Genomic DNA, 6,000 nt, shown 5'->3' with positions numbered 1-6,000 from the left:
TACAATATTATTGACTAGATTCCCTATGCTGAGCTTTACATCCCCGAGGCTATTTTGTAACCACCTATCTGTACATCTCAGTCCCTTCACTTTTTACACCCAGGCCCCCAACCCATCAAGCTCTTTTGTTAAACTCGGGTATAATTAAATTATTGACATGTATTTAAAAATAGGATCTCTTCTAGAACTCCATTTCCCTACAAGCAGCCTCAGCCTTTTTTCTTCCACCTGTATATTTACACAGAAAGGTGCCTAGGACGATGCCCACCTGCAGATTGACTAAGTTACTGGCCATTGGTAATTGGACTCAATCTCCAGCGCCTGTCCCCTCCCCTGGGACAGGGGTCGGGGTGGGACTGAAAGTTCCAAACCTACAATCACATGGTTGGTTCTCCTGATGACTGGCCCCCTACCCTTGGATAGGCCCCCAAAGCCACCTCCTTCATGTAACAAACACACCTTCATCATCCTTCAGCACTTTGGAAATTCCAAGGATCTGGGGAGCTGCGAGCCAGAAACTGTGGCTGAAGATCGACGACCTTATAAATCACAATGGGGCAGCGAGTCACTTAACACACGTCACTCAGCACCAGTCATTCCCATCACACGCAGGCTCACAGGCTGCACAGTAGCCACTCAAGAAATATTTGTCGAAAAACGAAGGCATGCACGAATGAATAAACAAAAAACATTTATGGTCTCACCCAGGTTTTCAAGGTGGCTCTTGCGGTGCGCACAGATTAAAAAATAAATGGTTAATGCCCAAGTGAAAAGTCCTCAATGCCCGAGTCAAAGGTACCCGGCCACGGGCCGGCCTCACAGCGGCTCCCCGTGGAGGAGACGGGTACTGCAATGGCGTGGGCTCAGGCTTCCCGGCCTCGCCTGGTGGCATTTTGCCGGGGGTTTGCCCTGCCACTTGCTGGCCCCCCTCTGCCGCCCCCCTCCCGAGCCTGAACGGGAAGACTTTTTCTCGGCCCCGCACATAAATCACTGCGGGTCCGCCTAACACTGCAGCGCTCCGGCGGGATCCGTCTCGCTTGGCTCTGCCAGGCGCCCGGGGGACAGGCGGCCTGGTGAAGGCAGGGAACTGCTCTTTCAAACGTCACCTTCTCCCATTAACCTTTTGCACTATATCCCTTTATACTAGTAAATGAACCGAAGGCCTAACAAATAATAAAAGAGCTGATTGATGAAGTCTACCGATCGGACCCTTTCGCACCGGCCACGCATTCAAACTTTTTGTCTGGATCCTGCTGCGCATCTCATGGCCCAACAGGGGAAAGAGAGGCTTTCGACGGCTCAGTGACTCGATGACACACACCTAGTGGCAGAGGTAGGACCGAGACCCGGACTGTCTGTCTTTTACACACATATTGCCTCTCATACCAGAGTAGAAAGAAAAATAGGTCAGAAAAGGCAAAGGCAAACATAATTGGGGGCCTGCTTTCCATCCATCAGTAATTAAAAGAAAGTGGAAGCACCCGGCTTGCTTTGAGCTGGGCTTTCCCATAACATAACCTATGTAACTGGGGAGACGCCAGCACTAGGAAGCAAGGGTCCTTTGTCCATCAGAGCGACAAAAATGACTCTTTATGGTTAAGAGTGGCGGACTCGTGGGGAAAAGCTTATCTAGCCAACGTTTCGTACAAACAACAAGGAATTATTGCTGTTTTCATTCTTGTACTTCTTGGGAGGTAGATGTTTTATAAGGACAAATCCCTATTTTTCTTCTGAAATTCCTTTAGGAAACATAATCTGTTTGGCAAAGATGTTTCAAACATAACACTTATTTGAAAAATCCGAGTCGTTCACACAGTCAGAGAAACCCTAGGCAATCACATACCGTCCCTTTCTGTTTTCCGGGGAGGCCTCGCTTTGGAGGTAGACAGTAAGGGAGTGGATCCAATGACCTGCCTTGACCCCCTCTGTCTGGCGTCCGGGGGAGTCTGGGCTATTTGGAGACCGTATAATCCGTGGCCGTGTTTCCCGGAGGCTTTGTGTTTGCAAATGAATTTGCCGCCCCGGTGAAGACGACGCCCAGCCTCCCTGAAAGAAGGCCCCGCAAAAGCCGAGGCGGTGGGAAAGCGGGCGGGGCTACGGCGTCCACAGGGTGATGCAGGAGAGACACACAGACAAGGGGCACAAAACACACCGTCAGATCAGTTTCGGGGGTTCCTGCAGCTGACACTTTCCTGGACTGCTGGGCAGATGCTCCCCTCCTGTGGTCAGAGAGTAGAATACAGGGGGACAGAGAACTCCACCAGTGGGACACCGGGAAGCCAGCAGGGGCTGTGTTCATTTTTTAAAAATTGAATTTACTGGGGTGACACTGACCTGCAAAACCATACAGGTTCCAAGCATACAACACGGCAAGACATCGCCTGTACACCGCGTCCTGCGCCCAAGGCCCCAAGCAGTGTCTCCTTCGGCGCCCATATCCCCGCCTTTGCCCCCCTCCCCCTGCCCCGCCTCCCTGTCCCTCCGGCTGTCACCACACTGGTGCCTGTGTCTGTTATATACGCACTTTTTGGCATATGTTTTCTGAAGAGCTTTTGGCTTATGGAACAAAACTCCCCTCGGAAAGAAGAAAGGGGGAGAAGAGAGGGAAATAATAACACAACGGAGGCCCAGAAACAACAGCAAAATAACTTTCCAAAGAAGTGCCCGTTTCCACGCCCACAGGGCCTTCTTTTAGCATCTGAACAAGAAGTGGCTCCCCCCCCCCCCCCCCGCCCCCGGTCCGATACATAAGCAACAGAATTAGAGTAATTCCGCGAGGCTCCGCGGGGGCTAGGAACCGTGTTAGACGCTGATGACCAAAGCCCAACGCGGCATATTCTCTGCCCTTAAAACAACTCAGATTGAACTCGGGGTGTAAATGGGGGTGAACAGAACTAGCGATTTTAATACACAGGCTAAAAGGCAAGATAGGTACACACGGAGTGCTTTGGGAGAGCGCAGGATGTTTTGTCCGACCCCCGAAGAAGGTTATGGCTAAGCTGAGCCTCGGTGTGCGTAAGGTTTATTCAGGACATAAATGGCCACGCTGAGAGGAGCGTCCGACCCTTATTTCCTAGAGCTGGGCCAGGTCAAAGAGCCTGCTGTTGGCTGCAGCGTGGTGCCCCATCCTAAACCCCACGTTCGTTCCGTGTTTAATTTCATCAGCTCCTGAGAGTTGACCTGGGGTAGGCATGGGGAACCAAGAAGGGATTTTAACGATGAAAACGACCTGGTCTGAGCTACAGGTTAACTCAAGCTGGAAAAAGCACGTAGGGTGCACAGATGCTCCCAACTTAGTGATGAATTACGTCCCCATAGACCATGGCGGGTTGCAAATAGTGTAAGTAAAAAGCACATTGACTGCATACATTTACGACCCCCCCCAAATGTCAGAGCTCGGCCTACCTACCTCAAACGTGCCCAGGCCCTTCCCTTAGCCTGCAGTGGGGCAGGAGCCTCTCTCACGGAGCCTGTTTCACAGCCGTGTTGGACGCCGCGTGTCATGACTGACGCGTGTACGAAGGGAAACGGAGCGGCTGTGTGGGTACTCACCACGGGCACACACCGCGCACAGCTGGGCGGGCGGGTGCCCCGCGCTCCAGCAGCCCAGCGCCCGGTGCCGGCCGCTCGGCCCGGGGTCGTGTGGCTCCGTGCAGCTCCCGCTCGCTGCTGTTCCCCGGGCCGCTAGCGGGGCGAAGACAGTCACAGGCCGGGTCCTACGGGCACGTCTCGCTCTTGCACCATCGCCAAGCCTGGCCGTCCTAAGGCAGACCCTGGACGGGGCGGGACCTGCCACGTGTAAAGAGGGCGCAGCTGGGAGCAGTTGGGCTCCTTAGGAAGCCACTGGAAGGGCCCAGGTGGGGAGCCCTTAGCAGCGATCGGGGGTGGAGGGCGGGTGGGTAAGTCAGCGGCACCTGTGCAGGGCTGCATGCGGGGGGCAGGGGGGGCTGAAGCCCATGAAGCCATGACAGCTCCTCCCAGCATCTGTCACCGAGTCGGGGGGCATCGGGCAAGGGGCAGGTCTGGAGTGAGAGGGGAACTCAGGGTGCTTCGTGGTTGGTGGTGCCCTGATGGCTTTGACCCACCCGCTTGGGTTTCTATTTCCTCGTGTCTGGGCCGTATCTGTCTTATTTTACTTTAAGTTCACTGAGAGCAAGGACATCTCGCCTCAATACCCCTCAGGATGCCCTTTGAGAAGGCGCGCCCAGCAAACTGTTAAAACTGGCCTCGCGCATAGAAATGAGCGTGTCAAGGTTTTATAGACTTCGTAACGCTTCAGAATGAAAACAGCCAGTAGAATGAGCTCATTGAGGAAGGATTTAAAAAATGGCAAAAAAACAACAAATACACAACCTGAAATGCAGGCAATGTTAGGAACCAAAGTGGTTGATGTGTATATATGACAAGACCCTAACATTTGGGTTTTTTCTTTTTTTATCAAACAGAAAAAACAGGACATCACACCTTCTCCGTTTGCTGTAAGTTAGCCTCTGGCTTTACAGGGTTGTGAAACAGCTGGGCCTTCATCCATTGTTACATTTCCCCAGAGTCAAATGACTTTCCAGGTGACATTATAAAGCCCCCAGGCCCTGGCTGGCGTGGCGCAGGTGGCTGGGCGCCATCCCGCGCCCTGAAAGGTAGCTGGTCGGATTCCCAGTCGGGGCGTGTGCCCAGGGTTCAGGCTCGATCCCTGCCGGGGGCGTGCAGGGCGCAGCCCATCAATGTTTCGCTCTCACATCAATGTTTCTCTCTCTCTCTCTCTTTTCCTCTCTCTCTCCCTCCCTCTCTCTCAAATCAATAAAAACATATTTTTTAAAGAAAATCATTCAGAAGTGGAATTATAAAGATACAGACACATTCATCATTTTGCTTTATTTCTAAGCTTTAAATATTTTCCTACACACTTTCCAATAGTATCTCTAAGAATACTTCATGTGCATTTAAAAGCATCAGATTTAGCCCAGCCGGGCGTGGCTCAGCGGTTGAGCGTTGACCTGGGATCCAGGCGATCGGGGTTCAATTCCTGGTCATGGCACATGCCCGGATTTTGGGCTCGATCAATGACTCTCTCACCATTGATGTTTCTGTCTTTCTCCCTCTCCTTTCCTCTCTCTGAAATCAATAAAGATATATTTAAAAAATAAAAATAAAGGCATTGAATTTATATCTGTGGCCGTACAGAAATAGATTTGAGGGGGTCTAAACTCAAGGCAAAATTAAAGCAAATTAAAGGCAAAACAATAAAATCGATAAGGTAAAAAGAAAACAGGAAGAATTGATAAGATTTCATCATTAAATTTTAGATTTGTTCACACATGTCTAGGCATTCAAGGCAAAATTATTTACACAGTAAATTATTTATCTCTTATCATAAAGGAGGAAACATCCAGTTCTGGGGTGATTGAGATTTTGTTTTGTGTTTTCCTCTCCTAAATTCTAGAAAAAAGGTATCATATGTGGTTTCACATAGATGACAGATGTCATGGCCTTGTTCTTGACATTTTTATGCTACTTAATAGGCAAAGATTACCAATAACTGTTTTTTCTGGTTTTTTTTTTGTTCATCCTGATTTTTTTAAAGACTGTGGAAAGGGGGGTGGGAGAGAAAGAGAGAAACATTGATGTGAGAGACACATTGACTGGTTGCCTCCCGCACAAGCCCAGGCCGGGGCCTTGGATGAACCTGTAACCCAGGTATGGGCCATTGGCTGGAATCGAACCCGGCACCTTTCGATCTGCAGGCTGACACTCTAACCGCTGAGCCGAACCAGCTAGGGCACTGAGGACTATCTGTTATGGGGGTTTTGATCAAACAGGTTTTTATTTGGAGCATCTTCAGCGAGAAAAATGCCTTTGCAATTCACCCTCACGTTTCATATGAAACTGCAAAGTCGCTCGAATAAAACGAGCATTCTTCACATTCTTCACCAGCCGCTCGGCGCAACTCTTTAGGGAGCTGAATTGCATCCCCCATCTTTAGGGGGCAGGTCAGCACCTCGC

This window comes from Miniopterus natalensis, chromosome 4, assembly GCF_054644295.1.
Source record: "Miniopterus natalensis isolate mMinNat1 chromosome 4, mMinNat1.hap1, whole genome shotgun sequence".
Lineage (NCBI taxonomy): Eukaryota > Metazoa > Chordata > Mammalia > Chiroptera > Miniopteridae > Miniopterus > Miniopterus natalensis.
The sequence above is the reverse complement of the archived record's forward strand: the minus strand, read 5'-3'. Positions refer to the sequence as shown.